Raw genomic sequence first — 8,043 nt, forward strand, 5'->3', positions numbered from 1 at the left:
ATCTGCAAATGAAATGTTGCCCTCTGGAAGATAAAGGAGGCTCCTAAATCTTAGGAAGCAAACAAAACTTACAAGGCTCAGGAAGCACATGGAACTTACAAGACTCAGGGAACCCCCTCAAAGTCACAAGCTTTTCAAAGGCCTTGCAGAAGGTGATAAAGCAGTAAATTACAAATACTAGGAGAACAGTTTCTGGCTAGCAAGTGGCCTGTAAAGTGTGCAGGGAGCTCCGTGGATGACACTTTCATGAGTCATCTTCCACGCTGGGTTTTTCAGTGTTCTTTTGACAGCATAGCCCCTGTAATGTATTCTGAGACATTCGTGTGAGGGTGTAATATCTGTTATTACCTTTCCCTGTGTGGTATGCAATGATGCTCTGGCTAGTTTTATGCCAACTTGACACAAACTAAAGTTTTCAAGAAGAGAGCCTCATTTGAGAAAATGCCTCCATAAGATCAGACCGTAGGCAAGCCTGTAGGGCAGTTTCTTAATTAGTGACTGATGGGGGAGGGTCTAGCCCATTATGAAGGATGCCATCCCTGAGCTTGTGGTCCTAGATTCTATAAGAAAGCAAGCTGTGGGGAGCAAGACAGTAAGCAGCACCCCTCCATGGCCTCTGCATCAGTTCCTGCCTCTAGATTCCTGCCCTGTGTGAATTCCTGCCTCACAGCTCTTGATGATGAGCTGTTATGTGGACAAGAACAAAATAAATCCTTTCCTCTCAAGTTGCTTTTGGTCATGCTATTTCATCACAGCAACAGTGACCCTAAGACACATGGTGCCATTCTTCACTATGGTGGCAGTTGCCTGCTTCCTGCAGTGGGTGATACATGCAATCCAAACCAAGCCATCTGAGAATGAAGCACCCTTGGGGGAAGCTCAAGATATCCATCTTCCTTTATACGATATGGAGTGACATGCCCTCTTGATAGATGGTGTCTACGGTGCAAGTACGAGAAATGCCCCCAACTGTCGATACACTGCATAATATATTGCAATCTCTAAGTGACAAAATTGTTATGATATAATAAGGCTGTGGTGTCTGCTGTGTAGTGTTTGTTGTGAATAAGAAATGCAACTGAGCCCAGATGCCTTTCCAGATTGAGTTTGCCCTTAATAATGGAGGAACAGGGTAAACATATGTGACTGTTATCTATTACAGTAGTCTCTGACTTGACAGGAACGATGTGGGGAAAACGAAAGAATTAAATGGATGTTTTGTAACTTGAAATTTGCAATGGAAAGAGAATGTAAATTAGATCTATGCTAAAGAGCCCTTTATGGCCAAAGACTTGGAACCTGTGAGAAGAATTGAACAATGGGAGTAGGGAAGAAGATACCTTTTGGGTCTGATCTTTACAAAACTAGGAGAGGAAATCCATGATTATCCTGTAGACAAGGGCTTTTTTCTTTTTAAAATTGGTTGCTGTTGTCCTGATAGGCAATAGATAGCAACTTGGGGCAAAAAGGAATTATTTCATTTGTGTAGGAGGTTCTTCTTTCTATGTGTTGCTTTTGTTTTTTCTGGATTTTTCAAGACAGGGTTTCTCTGTAGCTTTTGGTTCCTGTCCTGGAACTAGCTCTTGTAGACCAGGCTGGCCTCGAACTCACAGAGATCCGCCTGCCTCTGCCTCCCGAGTGCTGGGATTAAAGGCATGCACCACCACCGCCCGGCCTATGTGTTGCTTTTGTTGGTTAAACAGAGACTGCCTTTGGCTTTTGATAGGGCAACAGCTTAGATAGGCAGAGTAGACAGAACAGAATGCTGGGAGAAAGGAGGCAGAGACAGAGGGCCGCCCCCCATGAAGCTGCCAGGTCAGACATGCTGAATCTTTCCTGGTAAGCCACGAGCTTGTGGTGAAAGACAGATTAATAGAAATAGGTTAATTAAGATGTGAGAGTTAGCCAATAAGAGGCTAGAACTAATGGGCCAGGCAGTGTTTAAATGAATACAGTTTCTGTGTAATTATTTCAAGTATAAGCTAGCCGGGCGGCCGGGAGCTGGGCAGGACTAAAAGCAGCCCGCATCCCTTTACAACATTTCATCTTAGAACTCCCAGACCATGCTCCATCACTGAGGGAAGTCAAGGCAGGAACCTGGAGCCAGGAATTGATGCAGAGACCATGGGAGAGTGCTGCTTACTGGCTTGCTCCTCATGGCTTGCTCAGTTTGCTTTCTTATAGAACTCAGGACCAACAGCTCAAGGACGGCACCACTCACTATTAGCTGCAGTCTTCTGCACAAGTTATCCTCAAGAAAATGCCCCACAGGCTTCCCAGCATGGCAGTCAGGGGGATCAATTGAGGGTTCATACTTCCCTAATAACTCTAACTTATATCAGGTTGATATAAAACTAGCTTACTTAAAGGTTTTAATGTGAAAAACAAACAAACAAAAAAGTATGCTAACCAGGCTATACTCAGCTTTTGAATTGCTTTAAATGGGAGAAATTCAGGGCCTAACTCATGCAACTGTGAGACATGGCATCAGATGGAACCATTCTGAGCATCACAGAAACAGAGAAACAGCCATATAAATACTTTAACCCTCCTTGAGATGAAAAGTACACAGCCTGAGATAGAATAGAGAGAAATCAGTCTCTGGTGAGTCATTAGAAATACTTAGTAACTTCTGAATGAGTTCCACATAAAAATCAGGGACTAGAAGAAAATAAAGAGAACTGGTCATAAGGAGGCAATGTCTGATGCCCACTTCACTGGGACAGACAGGGCTGCATTTGGGGCACAGCTAAAAGAGGGCTCTGGTGGTTTGCGGAGCCCCTTACTGAAATGGTAACTTTAAAAAACAGATGAGGTTTTGGCTTATCTGATTGATTTACACAGGCATTAAAAATTAGTATTTTTTCATACGGGAATAAAGCAATCAAGTACAGGTGGAAACAGGCAACACATCAAACAGGTCTGTCAGGGTCACTCAAAGGCAAATTTGGCAACATTTGTGTTGAGTCATGTTTCCTGGGACGGGAGAGACAAAGAGCCAAATGCTGCATTGTTGAGATTATGAAAGGTTTTAAAGCCTGCACAATAGTTCTGAGGAGACATAAATTATCAAATAATGCAGATAAGAGAGATTAAGCTTGCCCTAGGATGGAAAATTCTCACCACAGAGCATGTGGTACATATTTTTTCCCCCTCACTTGGGTACACTTGGGGTAAAGGTTATTTTGTTCAGCAGCCGAGAGTAGCTGATGATTCAAAGGATGTGGTACTGATCCAGAGACTATTAGTGTTGTGGAGTTCAAGACCCTCAGGGAAAGACCACCAAACCAGACTTTGTCAATTTATATTTTGGTTGTGAGCCTAGCCATTAATGGCTGAACCATCTCTCCAGTTCAACTTTTTCAATTTAAGAAGATTAAAAACAAGTTTATTTTATTTATATCAATGCAGCGTTGAGACAAACAACCTCCTTTGCATTTTTAGAAGCACAAACCACAACTCTGAGAGTTTTTCTACTATGTGCATTATCATGTTCTGTTTTGTTTTCTTCTGTTTTGAGCAAGCAGTGGTTAAGAGAGATTACAGAGGCAGAATAAACATCTAGTTAATATTTTAAGATAATGATTGCCCAACATCTGAAAGGGGAAACAATTTTGGGAGATGAGCCAGGCAGCTCTGAGATCAGTCTCCTTTTTAGATTGCTGTCAGGACTCAACTGCTGATGGAGCTGACCTTGAGGTCATGGTCTAGATATCCTGTGTTGACAATCCTTAGGATAAGAATAAGGTCCTGCTGACTCCCAAGTTTTTCTTTTGTACACAGTAACAGTTTGAAATGGGGCTAGTTTTTAAGCATTACATTAGAATCGACAGTGAGCCAGCTCCAGCAGCAGACATTGCCTGCAGGAGTGTAGCCCTGCTCCCCCTTGATCTGAACCAAGCCAAGTTGTGCAAAGTGACCTTGTGGAAACTACTGGGGGATGGATCCAATATATGCTTGCTCTATGGAAACAGCAGCAGAATCCCAGGGAAATGAGGTAGACTAGCTCCTGGAGAACAACCATTGATTGTAAGGGGTTGGGGAGGGGTCATCTTCTATCCATGCCATCGTAGCCAACAGTGCTCTTTTGACAGAATTGTCAGTATAAGCAATGAGATCACTTTGGTCTGTATTTGTGCTTGCTAACATCTTTTTTTTCTTAAGCATCTCTTTACTCTTCAGAGATTATCTGTCATTTTCTTTTGAGTGCACAGATGCAACCCCTCAGACATCTTGCCAAACCTCTAGAAAGTTTTCTTTATCTGTTATTAACTTGTGCTTTATAGATTTGTAAATGCAAAGACATTAATTAAGAAGGGAACATGCCTATTTAAGTGATAAAGAGCACTCCTGGTTTATCCCAGGCTTTTTCAGACCCAGGCCAGCTGGCCTTGGTGAGTTCCCGGTAGAACATCCCCATTGTCTCAGTGTGTGGGTGCACCCCTCACAGTCCTGAGTTCCTTGCTCGTGCTCTCTCTCCTGCTCCTGATTTGGACCTTGAGATTTCTATCCGGTGCTCCAATGTGGGTCTCTGTCTCTGTCTCCTTTCATCGCCTGATGAAGGTTAATATTCAGGAGGATGCCTATATGTTTTTCTTTGGGTTCTCCTTATTTAGCTTCTCTAGGATCACTAATTATAGGCTCAATGTCCTTTATTTATGGCTAGAAACCAAACCCGGACTCGCTGAACATAGCGGACAATAAGGACTACTGAGAACTCAAGAACAATGGCAATGGGTTTTTGATCCTACTGCACGTACTGGCTTTGTGGGAGCCTAGGCAGTTTGGATGCTCACCTTACTAGACCTGGATGGAGGTGGGTGGTCCTTGAACTTCCCACAGGGCAGGGAACACTGATTGCTCTTGGGCTGATGAGGGAGGGGGACTTGATTGAGGGAGGGGGAGGGAAATGGGAGGCAGTGGCAGGGAAGAGACAAAAATCTTAAATAAATAAATAAACAAATAAATAAATAAATAAATAACACTCCTGGAAGCTCTTGTTGACTTATTGGCTAAAATTCCCAGTGCCAAGTGGGAATTAGGTTACCTCACTACAAGCTGTTGGAAAGGGAAGCTTCCAAAGTCCCATAAACCATCTAGGCTATTACCACTGTCATTGGTTATATTGTAAATTACACTCGTTTCGGCTACAAAGAATGGATTAAATCAATCTGGTACTGAGTTGAAAACTTCTGTCCTACATTCTGACTGGCATTTGTAGGGCCAGAAGGAACTTTGTGGAGTTCTGGCAGAAAATATTTACCAACAGTCTTGCTCAGTTGTGGATCCTGTTTTTTTTTTTTAATTTATTTTATTACTTTAAAAAATACCAATCCAAATTCCCACTCCCTCCCCTCCTCCCACTCCCTCCACACACCCTTCTACCCCACCCCTTCCAATCCTAAGAGAGGACAAGGCATCCTGCATTGTGGAAAGTCCAAGGCCCTCCCTACTACATCTAGGCTGAGCAAGGTATACATCCAAAGAGAATAGGATCCCAAGAAGTCAGTACATGCAGTAGAGACAAATCCCAGTGCCACTGCCAGTGGCCACTCAGTCTGCCCCAACCATACAACTGTCAACCACATTCAGAGGGACTAGTTCACTCCCAGTCCAGTTGGAGTTGGTGAGCTCCCATTAGCTCAGGCACACTGTCTCAGTGGGTCAACCTCTCATGGTCTTGACTTCATTGCTCATATTCTCACTCCTTCCACTCGTCAACTGGACCTTGGAAGTTCAGTCCAGTGCTCCGATGTGGGTCTCTGCCTCTGTTTCCATCTGTAGTTGGACGAAGGTTCCAATGGTGATATTTAAGATAATTATTAGTCGACTTACAGGGCAAGTCAGATCAGGCACTCTCTCTTCTATTGCTTAGGGTCTTAGCTGGGGTCATCCTTGTGGATTCCTGGGCATTTTTATAGAGCCAGGTTTCTTGTAAACCCCAAAATGGCTTCCTCAATCAAGATATCTCTTTCCTTGCTCTCATCTCTGTCCTTCCTCCATCTTGACTATCCCATTCCCAAGTTCTCCTCAACCTTCCCGTTCTCATCTTCCTTCTGTCCCCGATCCTCAAGCTCCCAATTTTGTCAGGTGATCTTGTCTGTTTCCAATTTCCAGGTGGGTCTATATACATTTTTCTTTGGATTCACCTTATTACTGAGCTTCTCTAGGATTATGAACTATAGGCTCAATGTCCTTTGTTTATGGTTAGTATCCACTTATGAATGAGTACATACCATATTCATTTGGGGGGGGGGTTCTGGGTTACCTCACTCAGGATAGTGTTTTCTACTTCCATCCATTTGCATGCAAAATTCAAGATGTCATGGCTTTTTACTGCTGAGTAGTACTCTAATGTGTAAATGTGCCACACTTTCTTTATCCATTCTTCAGTTGAGGGGCATTTAGGTTGTTTCCAGGTTCTGGCTATTACAAATAATGCTGCTATGAACATAGTTGAACAAATGATTTTGTAATATTATTGAGCATCTTTTGGGTATAATCCCAAGAGTGGTATTGCTGGATCCTGAGATAGGCTGATTCTTAATTTTCTGAGAAACAACCATAGTAATTTCCAAAGTGACTGCACAAGTTTGCATTCCCACCAGCAATGGATAAGTGTTCCCCTTACTCCACATCCTCTCCAGCATAAGAGCTCTATGTCTCCACATTATACATACAGTACTTTATCATCCATACAGTAAAAGGGGTAGGCAGCCATAAAATTGAAGTCCCTCCTTTACACCCCCCCTCTCTCTCTCTTTAGGTTTTTGAGACAGGGCTTCTGTGTATCTCTGGCTGATCTGGAACTCACTCTATAGACCAGGCTGGCCTTGAACTCACAGTGATCTGCCTGTCTCTGCCACCCTGAGTGCTGGGATTAAAGGCATACACACCACCATGGCCCAACTATCTTCTCAATTTTTAACCAAGAAGCTGGATGCAACCACATAAGGAGTAGGAGTGCATATAGACTAAAAGCAAATTAAATGCACATCTGCATAATCACTTAGAATAAACGAGGTAAGCAAGTCAAAGAGCAATTCATGCAATTTCTTTAGTTTTCCAAAGAGCTCCTGACAATCCACAAAAGTAAATAAATAAAAGGAGAAAACCTCTTAAGAGTCATGACTGACAGCAATCTTAACAAATGCTTTGGTAACTGATTATATGCATTCATGAGGTATCCAGTTCTGTAAGCATTGAGTTATCCAGAGAAGACCGCTGAGATAAAATATACTATAAACGAGAACAGGGAAACATTTAGGAAAAAGTATATGGTGGACATAGGCTCATACTGTCAGGAAAGAGATGGGTAATCTTGCTGTGGTCTTGTACCCCGTCACTTGTATTGTTTTAATAAAGCACTGATTGGCCAGTAGCCAGCAAGAAGTAGAGGTGGGGTGACTAGGCAGGATGTAGAGGCAGGGCAGTGAGAATATGAAAATTCTGGGAAGCAGGAAGCTGAGTCTGCAGTTGTCACCCAGACATAGAGGAAGCAAGATGAAGAATGCCTCACTGATAAAAGGTACCAAGCCACATGGCTAGCACAGACAAGAATTATGGCTTAAAGTAAGATATAAGAAATAATAAGAAGCCTGACCTAATAGGCCAACCAATTTATAATTAATGTAGTCCTCTGTGTGTTTCTTTGGGACTGAATGACTATGGGACTGGGGAGTGGGGGACGACACAGAAACTACTGCCAAATACTCTACTCAAGGGTACAGAAGGGTACCCTCAGAGATCAATGTGATGCTGAAATATTTAAAAAGCCACAATATTTTGATGTTGTAAGAGAATATATTGAAAGCAGAAAATATTATTTACCCGTATCTTATTCCGTCAAAGATCATGTTCAAAAAGGCATAATGAAGCCAAAGGATTGTTCCAAGATGGCTCATTAAAGTGACAGTGAAATGGACTACCGAGAACAAACAGACCACTGCCTGGAGCCTAAAGGTTGATAGGAGACTAAAAGTGAGACTATATCCTAGGGCAATTAAGGAATCAAGATAAATTATACAACAAAAATAGTAGCCT

The sequence above is a fragment of the Microtus oregoni genome, unplaced genomic scaffold (assembly GCF_018167655.1).
Source record: "Microtus oregoni isolate MIOR12 unplaced genomic scaffold, Mior012 000023F_ref0000262, whole genome shotgun sequence".
NCBI lineage: Eukaryota > Metazoa > Chordata > Mammalia > Rodentia > Cricetidae > Microtus > Microtus oregoni.